We start from the raw sequence: 18,178 nt of genomic DNA, 5'->3' as shown, positions 1-18,178 counted from the left end.
CGATCAAATCGAAGGCTTTGAATGCATGCACATAGTATTGAGAAATGAAAGTACACGGCATACTGTATAGTAGACATTTCCTGTTATCAATAGACCTCTGATGTACATGTAACACAACTACTGGAACATGTCAATATATTTCAATTTGACGTATGGAATCAATTGGATCACATTAAGGAGAGAATTTGGCAGAATTTCCTTTAAGTCATTCGGAATAAAAAAACAAGGCGTACATTTCACAGAGTCACATTATTCACATTTTTCTAAACCCCCGCCGGCCTTCCTGGCCCCGCTCGTAAACCACACATAACGATCTCAACAGCAATATTGCCGAAGCTGGTGAGGCAGCAGATATGTATGAGCCTTGAACCGTACATGTACAGCGGTATTGTCAGGTCAACCAGTAATGTGAGATCTAGTTAAGGCTGGAATTCAATATTCGCTCGCAAGGGGCCAACTGAGGGATACTCATGCGTTTTTATAAACTATCCATCTTGTCAAGTTTAGTTACAGTTTGCATGCAAAACATCAGCAATGGGAGGTAGAGGCACTCTTTTGATGATGTCAAATGCCTTTGTCAAGTGTACAAATGCTCGACACGGTTAGGGAGAACATTTAATCATACATAACACCTTCCAATCCATAACCAGATATGACTTGACTTTTCTGCAGCCCAATATGTCTGTTATCTATGCGTCTGGGCCAGTCTCCAAATTCTCTTGAGGAGTTATTACCGGCATGTATGGCCAAAATCTATCAGATTGGAGCTCACGGGCTAGTCCGTAATAGTCTGGCTAGTTGGGACGGTTTATCTGTATGACAGCCAAATCAATGATAGAGAATGATACAGATAGATTGTGTACATTGTGCTGGCAAAGTTAACTTTGCTAGCTCTGTAAATGGTAGCTACGGTCAAACTCAACAACAAACATACCGTTTTGCACTAAGATAAATCGTATCTGAAGACCTGTAACAGACTGCTATTGGCGTTCTCCAGCATTCTATCTTATCATTCAAGACACGACGGTATTTATGGTCAATTTACATGTTTACCACTTTCGAATCGAAAAAAGAAGACTAGCAGTGATCAATTAACATGGTTTGACTTTTGCTCATGAAGTATGTAGAGTGAAAAGCTACGGTTCGATTTTGGGCGGCTTCTAAGGATCCATCAGTCAAGTGATCGACTAACTTCTCATTAGCCATTCCGACAACTCGTATCCAGGGCTTAGCGGATTATCCAAGATGGTTGGTGGAGTCAGAACCTGACCAATCATTACACGCCGTCATACATGGAGATACATGGTCCAGCCAGCTCAGCTAAACCAGGAGGATCTGTTATAATTGTGTAGATCATCGGCTTTGCTGGATATGAATTTATTTGTTGATGAGACAACCCAATCTTCACATTCTTCATGCAAAATTAAAACAGATTTACTTTCTTTATGGCAATTTAAATCTCTATAACTGTAATGGAAGTGCTAAGAAACAAACTCAGTCCTTTGACCGTTCTCAAGTTAAAATGATCGTACGTCACGTGGAAGTGTCAAAGGTGACATGCAGTCCGTAGCGGCCCCCGTCTCGGTTGACGGATGATCGAAGAAAAGCTTGTTGGTAAGCACTTAACTTTTGTGAATGCTTATAGAGGTTCCAATCTTCATAATGCTATTTACCTTTACGGGTGAAGTTTCATTGGAATAGATCATTTTCTCACTTCTCGCACATTCATGCCATTGCCTAAAGACCATTCACCCCTCAGAAGTCATGATGACCATGGTGGTAAATAGGATCTGTAGGTCTCAGTTGGGACAGAGTCGGAATCGATTCGTATTTCATTTGCGATGATCCTGCCTTATTTGCACGGAGAGGGTGCAAGAGCGCATTGATTTTCACCGTAGCAGTAGAACCAAAAACGACAGAACTTCTCTTGATGTACATGGGTGCCAAGTGGGTGCCAATGCTTGTTGATGCCGCTGCAAAATCTCTTATGAGAATCAGAATGCCAGATTCGTCATAGTTGGAAAACTTTCCTCCCTTTCTGATTTAATTATTCGCTGCTACATACACCATTTTGGGAATTAAGTCTAGACATAAGGCACACAGAAGCCTGTTGATGTCGGTGAACATCTCTGGTGAGGCTTAAAACTGCAGATGAGCAAGTATTCATGTTCCCTAGTGTGATGTTTGGTGGTAGATCCCGGCAACTGTTCTAACGCTCACGTTGTATACCTGTTAAAGGTTTAAACCAGCAGTACCGTAATGCCACAGTAGGTTCTCGTCAAATTACGCGGCAACCCGGAGCTGTGATAAGGACACATACAGACTGATTTATCGTCACGTTAATCGCGAAAAGAGGAATATTCGTCAAACGGTTAGTATAATAGACCAGGAAGAGGCAATCATAGATGCACCCGCAGGTTTTTATCGCTCAAGTACGAGCACATTCGTTTCCGCCGATGAAACATAATTGTCAGGAAATTCTTATGGCTTCGTTAGGAGTGACTTCTATGGCTTTTATTATCGCGGACATAAAAGTAAAAAAAGTCTGCAACTTTTTGAAAGTCTACTTCTTTTGTGAGGCTGGCAAAGACAATGCATCAAGGAACGGATAGCCTATCTATGTTAAACATGCCCCAAAGCACCGTCAATGCTAGTGGGTGCATGCACCACTGGATCAGAACATTACTTGTATTCATCGGAAGTGTGCCGCTGTCCATCGGAAACATAGCTTCTCTGATTATGTGATTTTACGATGATATAAATCTATTTATATCACCGGCTCAACGGCTATCAAAACGCTGGACATAAATGAACGATAAATGTTTGCTATATTTGATGTGATAGTGATATCACAGAGTGGTGATACTGATATATGGAGAACATTCAGGGGGACAAGGGGTTATTGATTCATGAACAATACTTAAGATGTTTATTCCACAAAGACTGAAGATCGAAGATTTCTTTGATTTTCCCCTCAAGAAAGTTTGTGACAAATATCAGTAGATGAAATCCTACTTCCAGAAAATTCTACTCACGTCACACGCGAAACATTGTTTCAGGAGATAAGTCTGTCTAATTTGTCAGACTGCCGACGGTAGAGTTTATAGGCGTGACGTTCATTTTCTGTGCGTAAATGTTCTATCAGGATCTCAGAGCCCTGGGGGAGAATTTGACGACAATGGCTGTTATCTTAAGTGTCATGTTTGGATGAAGAATAACATCAAATACAGCATCAGGCGGTCTAATTGTACTGATAAACTGCACACTTACAGCGAGAGTGAAGAGTATCAAATTGTTGCAGAAGATATATGTGCCGAAGAACGATTATAAAACTGTAGCTGAAAGTTTGCAAACGTTTGGGGGTCGCTTCAAGGGCACGCCCTGGGAAAGGCGACGGCAGTAGAGTCACAACTTGGCCGTGCATGTTATGGTATGTCTTGGTCCCTTCCTAACCTGCAGTTTTATATCAGGGGTCGTAGCAATGAGGTCCTTCACATAAAGAGCCAATACTGAATAGGCCGTATTCTGGGATGTTTATCCACAGCTTCCGTTCCTTTATTGCCCTAGATGATCCCTTTTATACCTTTGTCCTTAGCCTTAAAGGACAGGAACCTTTACAACTCCTGTCTTGGCATCCAACATCATCAACAGAATGTCTCTGCAAACCACCAAGATTGGCTGTCCACACAATGCTTTTGGCTTGTCTTAATGAGCAGACTCTTGATTAGATTTAGATTAATTTTAAAAATTAGATTTAAATTAATTATAAACAAATGAATATGAGTTAATTACTAATTGCAAGGTAACACACAGAATGTAAAGAGGTAAAGAATGTTTAGTCCATATAGATCTATATTGTGTTTCTACGTACATTACTGACATGATTAAGTCCGTACATCGGTACATGAGCAAAGTGATGCAAAGCAGTTAATCTGATTAGGCAATATCTAATGACCTGTCATATTTCCTACATCAACTACGCATCTTCGTGTGATCTGATATCTCAACGTCCCAAAGTCATCTGTAGGTCAACGTCTGTACATGATGTCAGCGGTAATGGGCGAAGTGTAACGTTACAGTTAATCAGTTTAATCATGTAGTGATGAGATGTACTGTGCTGGTCTGGATAATCACACAGAGGGAGGGGAGTTAGAAGGGGCGCGGCCTAGTCTGACTGGACTACATCACACTTCTAGCAGCTATTCTACTAGTCTGGCCTCTAGTCTGACTACATCACACTTTTAGCAGACATTCGACTGGTCTGGCCCTTATGGCCAACACCTCTAAGGTGATTTGTGCATGTGTGTTGACATGGACATGATGTTGGGGCTGAATGACTTATTTCCATAGTGCCAAGAACCTTTGTCCTATCAAGCATCAAAATAACGTGAATAAAACCTTGCACGTTTTACATGTTTTTGGTTTCATAAAAATCTAACGATTTCGATGGATGGGGCTTTCTGTGATTTGATGAACTGTTCATTGGCGCCAAAACTTTACGACGCCGTTCGCTGTACAACAATAAACACACACACACGGCGCTGACATAGACGGATAACTTTCCCGACAACAATAAGCTCCAGGCGGGCAGAAACTATTGATTTTGACTTTAATTTGAAACGTGGTTTTATGACGGCAAGTCTGGTGACAATTTCCGCCCGACTGTCCCGGGGCAGGAGGCGTCTGAAGCAGAACTGAGGGCACAGCAAGTCATTTCCATGGGTGACATCAGCGCGCGCATTGATTTTCGCCTGTTTGGAGGAAAAAGAAATTTTGTTGCCCTCTGACAGTGTTCAACATGCCGAAAATGGGCAAATATGTCATAAACGTCTATAGGTTCAAAGACAATGAGGTATGAAGTAAACTTCTCGCGTATGATGGCAAGTGTTGACAGTTTTCCACCCCATATGAGTACCCAGTGTAGCAGCTGCCCATGTTGGTACGACGAACTCTTTTCTACAATTGTTGTAAATTGAGATGTGAAGACATCAACAAGGACAGGTAATGCTGTTGAGTACAGGACCTGTTGGTTGTGATATCAGGTTTAGTTGCCTCAATTTTTGGTTGAAGATTTATGGTGTAGATGAAGTACTTTCATGGTCTTGTAAGACCTACGAAATGCCTACTATGGTCTCAAAATTTGAAAATGTAGGAATCTTGCTTTTTTTCTGGTCCGCCTTTTTTCCCGCTCTATCGCATTAGATATGGAGTCTGTGGAGGATGTCATCCATGAAATTTACCTGCTGCGGCCTAATTGAAGTCAGCAAATCAGCCGGAATGTCGTAAACCACGTGGACCAGCGGAGCAGACATGGCTTTATTAAAATCTGCTCAGCGTCTAGATCAAGTCAATATGGCTGCAAAGGTTTCAGGTAATAATAAGCTCCAGGGAGAGGTGTGAAGGGTCCTTTCAGAACGACTGCACTCTACATAATGAAGAATTTACGCACATGTACGCGGTCTAACACTAAAGGCTGAACCCCAGAAGTAAGCTGTCCTCCACAACAGCTGTCGTCTTACCATACAGTAACATTAATTCTAATCGTTGATAGAAGCATTTTGGGGTGTTGGTGATGGCGGTATACATGTTTCATGTAATAAAACATGGGGTACATAAAAAAGTAACAATATGAACACTCGAATAAGTACTGATATAAGTCAAGATAAGACATACGAGATGTTATGCTTTATTACACAGGGGACGAATTATGAGAGCACTTCTAAAGATCAGAAAAGAGGAGGCCGTATGTTTGCTTCAACACTCTTAGAAGATGTTACTACCATTGGGCAGAATATCCCGCCTTATAGATCCTTACTTAACCGGTCCGTACGCCACCGGACAGTTCAACATGTCCCCGCTTCAATGTCAGAGAAAAGCGGTATACTTGCGGCTGGACTCTGAAGATGTTACTACCATTGAGCACATGCAAAAACATCCCGCCTTATACTCCTCCTTAACCGGTCTGTACGCCACCGGACAGGTTGGTTACCCATCCCCGCTCCAGTGTCAGAGAAAAGCGGTATACTTGCTTCTGGACTCTGAAGATGTTACTACCATTGAGCACATGCAAAAACATCCCGCCTTATACTCATCCTTAACCGGTCCGTACGCCACCGGACAGGTTACCCATCCCCGCTCCAGTGTCAGAGAAAAGCGGTATACTTGCTTCTGGACTCTAAAGATGTTACTACCGTTGAGCACACGCAAAAATATCCCGCCTTATACTCATCCTTAACCGATACGTGCGCCACCGGACAGTTTACCTGTCCCCGCTCCAGTGTCAGAGAAAAGCGGTATACTTGCTTCTGGACTCTGAAGGTGTTACTACCATTGAGCACATGCAAAAATATCCCGCCTCATACTCATCCTTAACCGATACGTGCGCCACCGGACAGTTTAGCTGTCCCTGCTCCAATATTAATGTCAAAGAGAAGCGGTATACTTGCTTTTAGACTCTTTGAAGGTGTTACTACCAGTGAGCAGATGTACAGGCACAAAAACGTCTTATATTCATCCATCTGTATACGAACGCCACCGGACAGTTTACCTGTCCCCGCTCCAGTGTCAGAGAGAAGCGGTGTACTTGCTTCTGGACTCTTTGAAGGTGTTACTACCAGTGAACAGATGTACAGGCAAAAAAAAAAACCGTCTTATATTCATCCATCTGTATACGCACGCCACCGGACAGTTTACCTGTCTCCCCTCCAATGTCAGAGAGAAGCTGCATGATCGATGACGGTACAGAGGATGTAATAATCACGCCTGCCGTAATGCCGGGTCTGATCGTTAATCGCGAGTAAAAGTCATCCTGATTAATAACAGGCGATGTTATGGGAAGATAACAGGACGTGAGAGGAATCTTAAGGGCGGCGACAAAGGACATCATGTGTGTAGGATTCATGTAGCACTACATCTTCTTCGGATTGTCATTGAATTCATGGTCGCATTTTCTGTATCTGTATCTGTATAGCCGGCATAACACATCAGCTTCTGTATCTGAATAGCGTGCAGTATTTATGTGGTGCTACATCTTCGAATGAGGACATCTGTGTTTTGGGTGAATCCATAGAGTTCGAACTTGTTCCAACACAAAGAAGAAACTCACCATAAATTTTCGGCTGATCCCGTCGACCTTCATCAGATGTGTGATACACATCAGCCGAAAATCAGCTACATCATCTTTTCTTTAAATTTTTTTGGTGAATTCGATTGTATTTTTGCACTTGTGTAAACTCTAGGAACTCTAAAATATGGTAAATTCGTAACTAAGGTCTTTTTGTCAAACGTCTACGAATACTTACTCCTTTATTGAAAATATTTGTTGTAACTTTTTCTATGACATTACCCTTCCTATCTTACTTTCTATGACTATTGTGATACGATACAATTTATCGTCCTTTCAGAACTCGATATTAAGTAGTATTTTTTAGTCTAATTCTCCGAAGGCCTTCGGCTCATCGACAATGTTCCACACAGAGATATGATAAACGATATGAATCTGCCGGGATGGAGAAAGCAATCATTTTGATCGGCGACAGTGTAAAGTTGCTAACGTGTGTAATTAGGTTTGTGTCGGGGCCAATCAGACAGCTCGTGGGTATGGAGACAGGCATGACGAAAAGGGTCATCTGTGAAACAGGTAAAGTAGATTATGTGACGTCGGGAGAGGGGGTGATGAATTGTGGTAATGTACAGTTTGACTCCCTTTAGTGGCTCATCTTCGTGGATCAAAGGAAGGTTCGAGCCCCGATCGGGCATAGGGTTTGGGGTTGTATTCGTGCTTTCGGATGGTGACGTAAATCCCGTGGCCAGTGCAAAGAAAAAAACGCCTCTCGGGAAGAGTATGTGAGACTCAGTGTGCTTAGCTGAAAAATGTAGTGATCTGCATTCCATTTGGGACTATTCCAAATCACGTTTTTGAATGGAGCACGTTTTGCAATACAACAAGGATCAAACAGATGATGCCTCAAGACTGTGTCACAATGCAGCGACTCTTTGTCACAATGTAGCGACTCTGCTATACTGTGTCACAATGTATTGACCCTGCGAGTCTGTATCACAATGTAGCGACTCGGTGCCACAATGTAGCGACTCTGTAAGACTGTGTCACAATGTAGCGACTCTGTAAGTCTGTATCACAATGTAGCGACTCTGTAAGACTGTGTCACAATGTAGCGACTCTGTAAGTCTGTATCACAATGTAGCGACTCTGTAAGACTGTGTCACAATGTAGCGACTCTGTAAGTCTGTATCACAATGTAGCGACTCTGTAAGACTGTGTCACAATGTAGCGACTCTGTAAGACTGTGTCACAATGTAGCTACTCTGTAAGACTGTGTCACAATGTAGCGACTCTGTAAGTCTGTATCACAATGTAGCGACTCGGTGCCACAATGTAGCGACTCTGTAAGACTGTGTCACAATGTAGCGACTCTGTAAGTCTGTGTCACAATGTAGCGACTCTGAGAGACTGTGCCACAATGTAGCACTCCGCGTGTTGCCAGGTGATACGTCAGGTGCGCCGTGCCGTTATCTGCAGACTCCAGCAGGACGCGACGTCTTGGGTAATCTCCGGGGTTTCCGGCCGGCAGACGTCTGGTGGAGACCGGGGCAGGGTCGGACGGGCTGGATCATCACCGTGAAGACCGTCTGTACGGGCGCTGACGTCATGGCATGTAATGCGATATTTCTGTATCTGTATCTGTATAGCCGGTATAACCGCCTTTCGGCGTAACACACCAGCTTCGCAGGCACGCGGCGCGGCGGCAGCTGGCTATATTACACCGATCGACTTGTTACACCTAACCCTTGAACTTCTAGCTCTAGACATTGTTTAAAGCTATCTATTGACAGTGCCCCTACTGTACTTGGTGACAGTGAATTCCACTCTGCGATAGTTCTAGGAAAGAATGAATTCTTGAACACCTCAATCCTTGGTTGATACCTCTGGTACTTGAATGCGTGGCTATTTCTTGTTCTCTTCTGGGCTGGTATTAGGTACTTAGTTGTTGGGACATCCACCAGTTTATTAGTCATTTTGTACATCATGCATAGTCTAGACATCTTTCTTCTGTCTATTTAAGTGTGTGTTAGCATCCGTAAACGTCCGATAATTTCAGCCTACTGAAAAATGGAATATTTACGTATGCTTTAAGTTATGCTGAATAATCACCGTGAATACCGTCTGTACGGGTGCTGACGTCACTGTAGGCATCCCGATATATTAGTGTGTCTTAAAGGTTACGTAAAAGGTCCGGTAATTTCAGCCTACTGAAAAATGGCATCTTTACGTATGCTTTAAGCTATGCTTAAATATTGGATTTCCGTTTTCTTTCAATTTTTAAATGTTAAAAAAAGAACAACTCAACCAGAATAGAAGAATTCACACCTCCGTGAAATATCTAGAGTTTTTGCGAATATTTTTAGTTGTATCTCATGTCGATACAAGCCAAAGGCAATACATTTCTGTAATCTAAAAATACAGCTTGTCATCCGTTGTGCTTTGCTTTCTTGATAAAGTGCAATCGCCAACACTCGGGTCGGGTATCGACTTTGCTTTAATAATTTACGTTATTTGCGGGTTGTCCAAAAAGTAGAACTAGGGCACCGGAAGGCGTCCAATTCAGGTCACCAACGACAGCCAAATCAAACAAAGATCTGCTGGGGTTGGCCAGGCTGAGCTCATTGAATTAAGAACACGATTGCACCGAGATACGGATGCGGTAAAACATACACAAAGAATGTTATGTGACCGTAGATATGTGACTAAAACATTTCATACATTGACCCAAAAACAACAATTATTTTTACAACGAAATTAATTTTCCCCGGCCTTATAGAAATCAAACAACATCGACTTTCATTAAAGTTAAACAAATGACATTACCGTCATGAAAGTTCATCTGTGTTGGTAGTTACATGTTTAAAGTTAAATGACATTACCACATTGTTTACTTCTACTTTAAAGTATTGATCATTTTTTGGTTGTCATCGTTTTTAATTTGTGTAATTGAAAGAACACACATATTCCCATTCACAGAAAATAACGCACACAGTCAGGGTGTACAAATATTTGGTGTTACCTACGTCAATGACCTAGAATATGAGATAAAACCTACATTATGATACCTTCTAACATAAATGCGTAGATGTGCCCTGGAAGAAACTTTGATAGACGTTAGAAAACTTAACTTTCAATGTCCCGAAAAGAATGAAAACTTGGCCACTCTTATGACACTACAATGTTCGATACACATGTAGACAACAAGCGACGCGACGAAACTATCATATATAACCTTTGTAAAACTAGAAGCTCAATACACCGGTAAGAAGGTATGGTGGGCCTGACATTTGCCAGATTACTACAACCAATAATGCCCTTTAGGAGTTCGCTTTATATTGATCTATCAAGTACAGCGTAAATCCGATCTTAACGACAATATGCACGGCGTGTCTGTGTATGATTGCCAAGAAAAAGAATAAATCGGGAATTTCAAACTTTCTGGAAGTAGATATGGTTTGCGTTCAAGAAATACATCATCATGTCATAGAATGGATTATTACTCAAACGATAGTATGACGAAACTTGCTCCACTATTACATTAAGGATTGTCTTTCAAGTCAATCAAGTGAAAATCAGATCACCGTCAATAGCTTTGGAACCCAAAGATACAAACCTAGCATATACTAGCACCACCCAAGACAATACTTCCGTCCCGGAAGTTACTAGCCGTCGCTTTCATTGCAATAAAACAGTGATGGAAAAAATCTTGCCCCAGTCAACAACTATAAAGTAGGCTACAGGCGCTGTGGTAATACAAGCTGCTACTATCTCTCTCCTCAATTTCGATGGTAAAGTCTCTGAGCCTATAGCTATTACCAACAACAGTAACTACCTAGCTATACAGTATCACAGCACCACAAGACAGGAATCTACGGGAATAAACTGCTAAAGAAAACGACGCGGTCAATTACTGAGGTTTCCAACAGGAATCATTTCGATGTAACTATTTTGTCGACGCCGTCCTTATTGCATGTAATGGGTTTGATGCCGGGTTTGCGGTGTAATCTTTGCTCTCACTTCATACAATTTACAGTTTTCTCATTAAATCGATGTTCATGTCTGTGTTTAAGACACTAGATGCCGGCTTACCCCGGTTTAATAACGTTTATCAGCGCGATAAGCTGTTATTCTGATTAAGTCGATGTCACAGGATTAAACTAAATTAAGCTGTCCAGGACGGATATCAGGATAGGGAGTAAGATAGAGAGATCAGGCACAGAATTGGAAGACCAGTTTTATCAACCCAAACGGAGAAGTTCTCCGGGTATAAGTACTTTCGAGGCTTCACCTCGGCTATTATCGATTTTTTTAAATGCCTCTTGATGGTTCTGAGGCGCGGAGTTGGTTTCTGAGACTAATTTTCTCCTCTCGATTGGATCAGACCCGCGGATGCGTGATGGGATGTGCTTCAGTGGGCATCAGCAACAGATGTCAGGTCTACTTATTGGACTCAAGAGGGGTGGATTAGAAAAAGCAAAAAAGGAAAGCGGTGGGCCGTGTGGCGTAAAGGCAGAGCGTTCGGCTCGAACCAAGAGGTCCCTGGTTCGAACCCTGCTATGCCACTGATCTTGTGCCCTTGGGAAAGGCACTTTACACTACTTTCCTGGATGGAGGCATGGTGAATCCCATCTCGTATTAGCCACAAAAAGGCAGCAGAATCTTCGGCTAGTTGAAGGCGGCTGACTCAAAATGATAGAAGAAAAGAAGAAGAAGAAGAAGGTTGACCGTAGACTGAGCCAGTGCGCAATGCGTCCTTGCAACAGCTCGCCTTTTCAACCAAGCACACCGGATCAAACTTACTCTTTTCGGTGTATTGAGGATTTTGTCGTTTGACGCCGAGGTTTACACTTGAAACTCTTCCATTCACGGGGTCGCCGGCGTCATGTCCCCATCCGAAACGACTAATGCAACCCTGGGACCGTGCCCGAGCGGGGCTTGAACCTCCACCCTCTGAGAAAGCTTACGCTTGATATAACAAGGTTGACGCAATGCAAATAATCACCCTCCTTAAGGGATACGACTTAACAGTAGTTGCATCAACCACCATTTTGCAAAAAATATGGTGCAGATTTTGTAGTGACGACAGCTACATGTAGATGGCCACGTCGATCAGGCCGTAAGGCAACACAAAGCCTTTATGACAGGATACACGGCTTTAAAACTGTAGGATCTTCGCGTGAATGTCAGAAACAACGTCAACTATTCTTATATCTCACACTGATAAAACATTCTCGGTATTTTTACAGGCGATGTTTGGTGATCTGGTGTGTTTGATAGCAGTAGGAACATTAAATTTACTTTATGACGGAATAAACGGCTTTAAACCTGTACGATCTTCGCGTAAATGTTTGGAATAACGTCAATTATTCTATTATCTCACATTGATAAAACTTCCCGGTATCTGTGCAGACGTTGTTTGGTCATTTGGTGTGTTTGATACCGGTAAAAACATTAAATTTACTTTATGACGGAATAAACGGCTTTAGAATTGTACGATCTTCGCGTAAATGTTTGGAATAACGTCAATTATTCTATTATCTCACATTGATAAATCCTTCCTTGTATCTGTGCAGACGTTGCTTGGTGATCTGGTGTCGTTGATACCGGTAAAAACATTAAATTTTCTTTATTACCTGCCTCAGGCCAAGGCTGGTGTACATGTAAGCTGAACCGATAACAGGCCATAACTGTTCCAACATATCTTATTTCATCTCCACTGAAGTACGTCAAATTGCTTCCTGCCACCACTGGGCTTGGTGATGATGGATTGGAAAATGGCGGAAATATTTTGAGTACCTGTTAATGATATTTGTTTATCAAATAATGCCTTTAAATAGTGGTGGCTGTCAAAAAGTGGGTCAGTAAGGGAAACGTTAATTGTTCTGCCCCAAAAATTAGTTGGAAAATCCCTGGCTGCCTGTTTCATTTCGCGAACGTGCATGGGTCTCGCCTGGTGTAAAATCGGCGTTCTCGCGATAATTAGGTCGAAATTACGAGACTCTTCTCGAAGCCGAGGTCACGTGGCTCCCAACGTGGCTCTGATTGGCTGGCACGTTTCTCTCTCTCGCCGGTACAGACTGGATAAGATTGGCTGTTCAGGTAGTGTTGAAGTCTGCACCGTTAGCTGCGCACGTGGACGGCAGAACGCGCTTCTATTGCTAGCTAAGCTATTCCTCCTACTAGCTTCGGAAGTTGCAGCCGTTTCAAAGACATTGCAGACAGAATCTTCTGCAGGTACTTAATTATACAGCTCTGTTCAACCTCTCTTCGGATCGTAGAAGGCCGTATAGAAATCAGGTAAGTTCGATACAAACTCTATCAACGCTCTAATTGCCATTAGTTGAGGCTACGGCAGGACAATACGCCCATGTAAGTGTATGGTATTAGACCGAGATTCTCCTTTATAGCTTAGTCCTATAATAGTTTAATACATAATGCACAGCTTTCAATGGTTATATGTTTATGGTAGGATGAAAATGAAGGTGCTGGGCATGTGAGGAGATGATAACTGAAGGGTGGTAATAAGCAGTGGTCGGGAAGGAGACAGGAATCGGCGGTACTGAATAATACATCACGGTCCCTGTAGACTGGGGGGACGCACGGATGGACGGGTATAGAACAGTGTCATACAGGCACATGCTGTTACGTTGTGTTCTGTCCTGTTTTCTTCCTTTATGTGGTAAGGTGAGGTGTAACAACAGGTCGCTCGGTGTAATGTAGCCTGCTGCCGCCGCGCCGCGTGCCTGCGAAACTGGTGTGTTACGCCAAGGGGCGGTTATACCCGCTTTACAGATACAGAAGCTGGTGTGTTACGCTGAAGGGCGGTTATAATGGCTATATAGATACATATACAACTCCTGTAAGGACGAAAAGCTATACATATATAGATATACATGTACAGTACAATGCGTAAGGGCATACTAGTAACTAACATATTTTGGGTATTCTCATTGCGCGTATAAATAACTTTTGTGGACAACTAGTGAGGCATTGATGTGTTGTTGCGTTTCGTCTCATGCCCTGGAATCCAGATTTACCGTGGGCCTGGCCAGTTCTAGGCGGCGCGCTAACAACAACAGCCCCCGTAACAGTATCCAGCCGGCCAGGGAGTTTAACGGCCACAAATAGGGGGATTATTAATCTGGTAACCACGGCCAATGATGACGTTCTTCTGCATATACAGTTGTGTTTGTGCTATGTCGGGCATAATGCCTACAGTATAGTATCCAGGCATTTCCTCTTGACAAAATGCGTAACGCTGCAACATGGTTACATTGCAAAATCTTCCAGCAAATTTTGCTGATGCGCATGTTTATCAATTATGCAATATTCCATTGATAATGAAATGATGATGAGGACGATAAGCTGGTTAAAATCTAGTTAAAATGTAGGAGGTCTTCTAAAGGATTCCAGAGGGTTCCAGACCCAACAGTTCTGACAGTGGGGGCGATTTGCTACTCTCCAAGCAGACGTTTTGGCTTCAGCTAAATTTGACGTGTTTCAGGCGTTTTTATTGGTCTTTCTTTTTTGTACCGGACTTATGTACTTTGTGCTGGCGTAAAAAGTATTAGCACTAAAAAGAAATCCCCATAAAAATGCCTAAAACACGCCAAAGATAAGCCTAAGCCCTAACCTCTGCTTGGAGAGTAGCAATTTGGCGCCCCATTTCTTTTGTATTGGTGCCACAACTCAGCCTTACCGCGCAATAACCCGGCAGCTGGGGGTTCACACTCCGTGACTTCAAGACGGGATCTCTGCTGGTTATTAAAGAGGCGAGCGCTTTAAATCCGTTTCCTTATCTCCAATATACGGCACTTCAAGCCGTCGGGAGCCGGCTTTTGATATATGGTACATTCAAGCAGTACAGTGTTCGTTTGAACGCTTGGTTGTGTTCGTACTCCTACGCTCGCAAATATTCTTTTATGATAAAAACAGGCGCCTCTTTGTCGTATTGTTTGTGCACCATATACTATCAAAGGAAGGACAGGTTTCTGTTGTTTGCATGTTCGATTTCTGTGTGTGGCTATCGTCTTTTCAGACACTGATACCTGTGTCCATTTTTCACTGTCATATATATTCGCTTACTGAAACTACTCCTGCACATATACGTATGTCTGCGATAGTCAATGGAATATCAAAAGGCAAGACGCTTTGCCTTTAAGGGCCCCGTCACAAATATTCTACGATCGTCACACGATTGGCAGTCTAAACTCTTGAAATGTTAATTTGTCTTGGGTGCTTGCATCCAGAGTTATCAACCAAGGATTGAGGTGTTCCAAAATTACTCTTTCCTAGAACTATCGCAGAATGGAACTCGCTGTCACCAAGTACAGTAGGGGCATTATCATTAGATGGCTTTAAACAACGTTTAGAGTTGGATTTTCAAAGGTCAGGTGTGACAAGTTGTTCGGAGTAATGTAGACAGCTGCCGCCGCGCCGCGTGCCTGCGAAGCTGGTGTGCTATTTATACCGCTATACAGATACAGATACAGATTGGCAGTGGTTGGTTCTATCACAGCCTGCTTGAAAATCCTACGACATCAAAATCTTACGACGACCTACAACGAATGCGACCTAGTCGTTAGCTTATTACGACTGTGCACAACATGTATAGTAGATCTGTGCCTCTGTGCTGTCCGTTAATTCTCTACACACGGATCTGAGTTACGGTTATTTGTCGCACACCAGATTGAATATCCCCCGGTAGCAGAAACAATCAGGAAACATCATCAGAGAGCCTCGATTATAGTCAACTCGTTTTTCTCAATCAACAAGGCTAAATGGGAAATCACCTCCGTACATAAAAGTGACTAGTAGTACTTTGCCATGTATTGAGATGTAAGTCAGCACTTTTGGATATCATAGCAAGTTAAACAAAATAGTGTAAGATTCACCCGCTTGTTTGTTTGTTTGTTTGTTTATGTTAGTCATTGTTTTTGGGTGGTTCAGCTTTGGGGTTTGTGTATCTGTTTGTCCATATATTTTATTTACTTCTGTTTGTCCATGTATTTCATTTACTTTTTTTTTTAATTTCTTTTACCAGTAACTACAACTCAGGCCATATTGGCCTGCTTTTCAGGTCATCCTGCATATACATATAAATACTCACAACAAATACACAGTACATAAAACAATTATTAAATACAACATCCGGAAAATCAACTAGATCAAGTTCTGTTCCTAATGATCTGTTTAAAAGCCCTGAGTTGTCATTGCTTTAGTGGAAGTCTGTTCCAGAGGTAAGGTCCATAGTACGTGTCCATACGAAGTAGGTTGACAGCACGTGGGTGGGAGGTAGAATGATAGGAGGCCAAACGTCTCAGAATCTGGCCGGGAGCCAGCAGGAATTACAAGTCGACATGGGGGAATTCAGAAAGAAAAGGATTGTATACTTCCTAAAAGAAATTAATTATGAAGCACATTTTACATTTTTACTATATGCCATGTCATGGCCAATTAGATACGTACACAGGTCCCAAAAGGTTGAAATAACAAACGAAACTCAAACATGATTCAATCAGAAAGAACAGCGGGATTACTGAATAGTTAGATATCGTAGAGGCTAATATTTTCTAGGTCGCTTCCTTTGCTTATCAGTATAGCCTAATGTAATTTCATCAGTAGGCTGCCTAAGATTATATTAATGGAAAATTGACCGGAAGGATCCTTTCTTCGAGTAACTGGAACGGGAGAGTTTTGTAATTATGTTACCAGCGCGGACGTATATGTATGTTGGATGTGTCCTTCGAAAGGGACGTCATCGTATCCAGAACCGTGCTTATCTAGTTCTGTGCCTGAGATGGGTTATGATTTGCATCAAGCATGATTTTGAATAGTCTCCGCGAATCAAAGAACGTAGATTTGCCACAAGGCACGGTTCTGGATACGTGTGGGCTATTTAAAACCGAGCCTGAGCACGGTTCTGGATAAAGCTCGGATCTAGATAGAGAGCGGTTCTGGATAGAGCACCGTCCTGGATAAAGCTCGGATCTGGATAGAGAACGGTTCTGGATAAAGTACGGTTCTGGATAAAGCACGGTTCGGAATAAAGCACGGTTCGGAATAAAGCACGGTTCGGGATGCAACAGGTCCCCGTAGACGGGGGAGCCTCAGACGTCCTAAACTCACCGCTCAGACACCCAAAACAATTCTTACGTAGCAGGAAGCAGAAAGTAAAAATAAGTTACTCTCACCATCCCCCTTCCTTCTGGCCGTCCTTGCCCTTACAGTCTGAAGAAGCAATAATGCCGTATGATCCTCTACTAAAGGATCGGGTAAATTTGTCATTCACTCTACAGTGTATTTATACTCTAACTCATGCGGAACCATCCAAACTCCGGATATACGTAGTCACCAACAACCTACCAACTGTCGCACTCTTTTGGAAATAAAAAAATTGCATGACTTGGTTCAGGACTTGTGAACAGGAGAAATGTATAAGCCTGTAATGTAGTAGTGTATAACTAGTAAAAAAAATAGCTGAAAAACTAAGGCAATTCCCCTCAGTGGGAATTGTGATGTCTGTACAGTCCAAAGAGTATTTCTCCTTCCAATAATGTCTTTAGCACAATCATAAAGGTTTGCAACTGGTCAATAACAAAGACACTAACCAAATCTTAGCTACTGTGAAATCTAAAGTATTTTGTGTGATATAATATCGTGATATGGTGTTTTGAACTTTCCTAGCATGTTTTGGCAGATGGTCACGGAAAGAGCGTTGTTTGGTTAGTGAAGAAGAAGGTAAGTATATGTAAATAACAGGTAGTCAACCAATTCCAATGTTTTCATGGTCTACCATGCGTTTATGCAAATAAGCTTTACACACCATTGAAAACAACCTAATATCAATACCTATATATAACCTAATAACACATGCTATATACTTTTGAACAGCTACCAAAAGTTAGCCTGGTTGCCAAACCTACTATAGCTCCCGAGTCCTACATCCTTTCCGCAAATAACTCGGGAGCTATAGTAGGTTTGGCAACCAGGCTAACGAAAAGTATGTTTTATCGAACATCACAAAATTATTTTAGATACGAAAATATTATCATTGGATTCTCTATTAAATGTGTGAAAAGTGACGCACAAAAACAAAATTGCCCACTTCTGTTT

Source organism: Branchiostoma belcheri, unplaced genomic scaffold (genome assembly GCF_001625305.1).
Source record: "Branchiostoma belcheri isolate BF01 breed outbred unplaced genomic scaffold, Haploidv18h27 scaffold88, whole genome shotgun sequence".
NCBI lineage: Eukaryota > Metazoa > Chordata > Leptocardii > Amphioxiformes > Branchiostomatidae > Branchiostoma > Branchiostoma belcheri.
Note: the sequence above shows the minus strand (reverse complement) of the source record.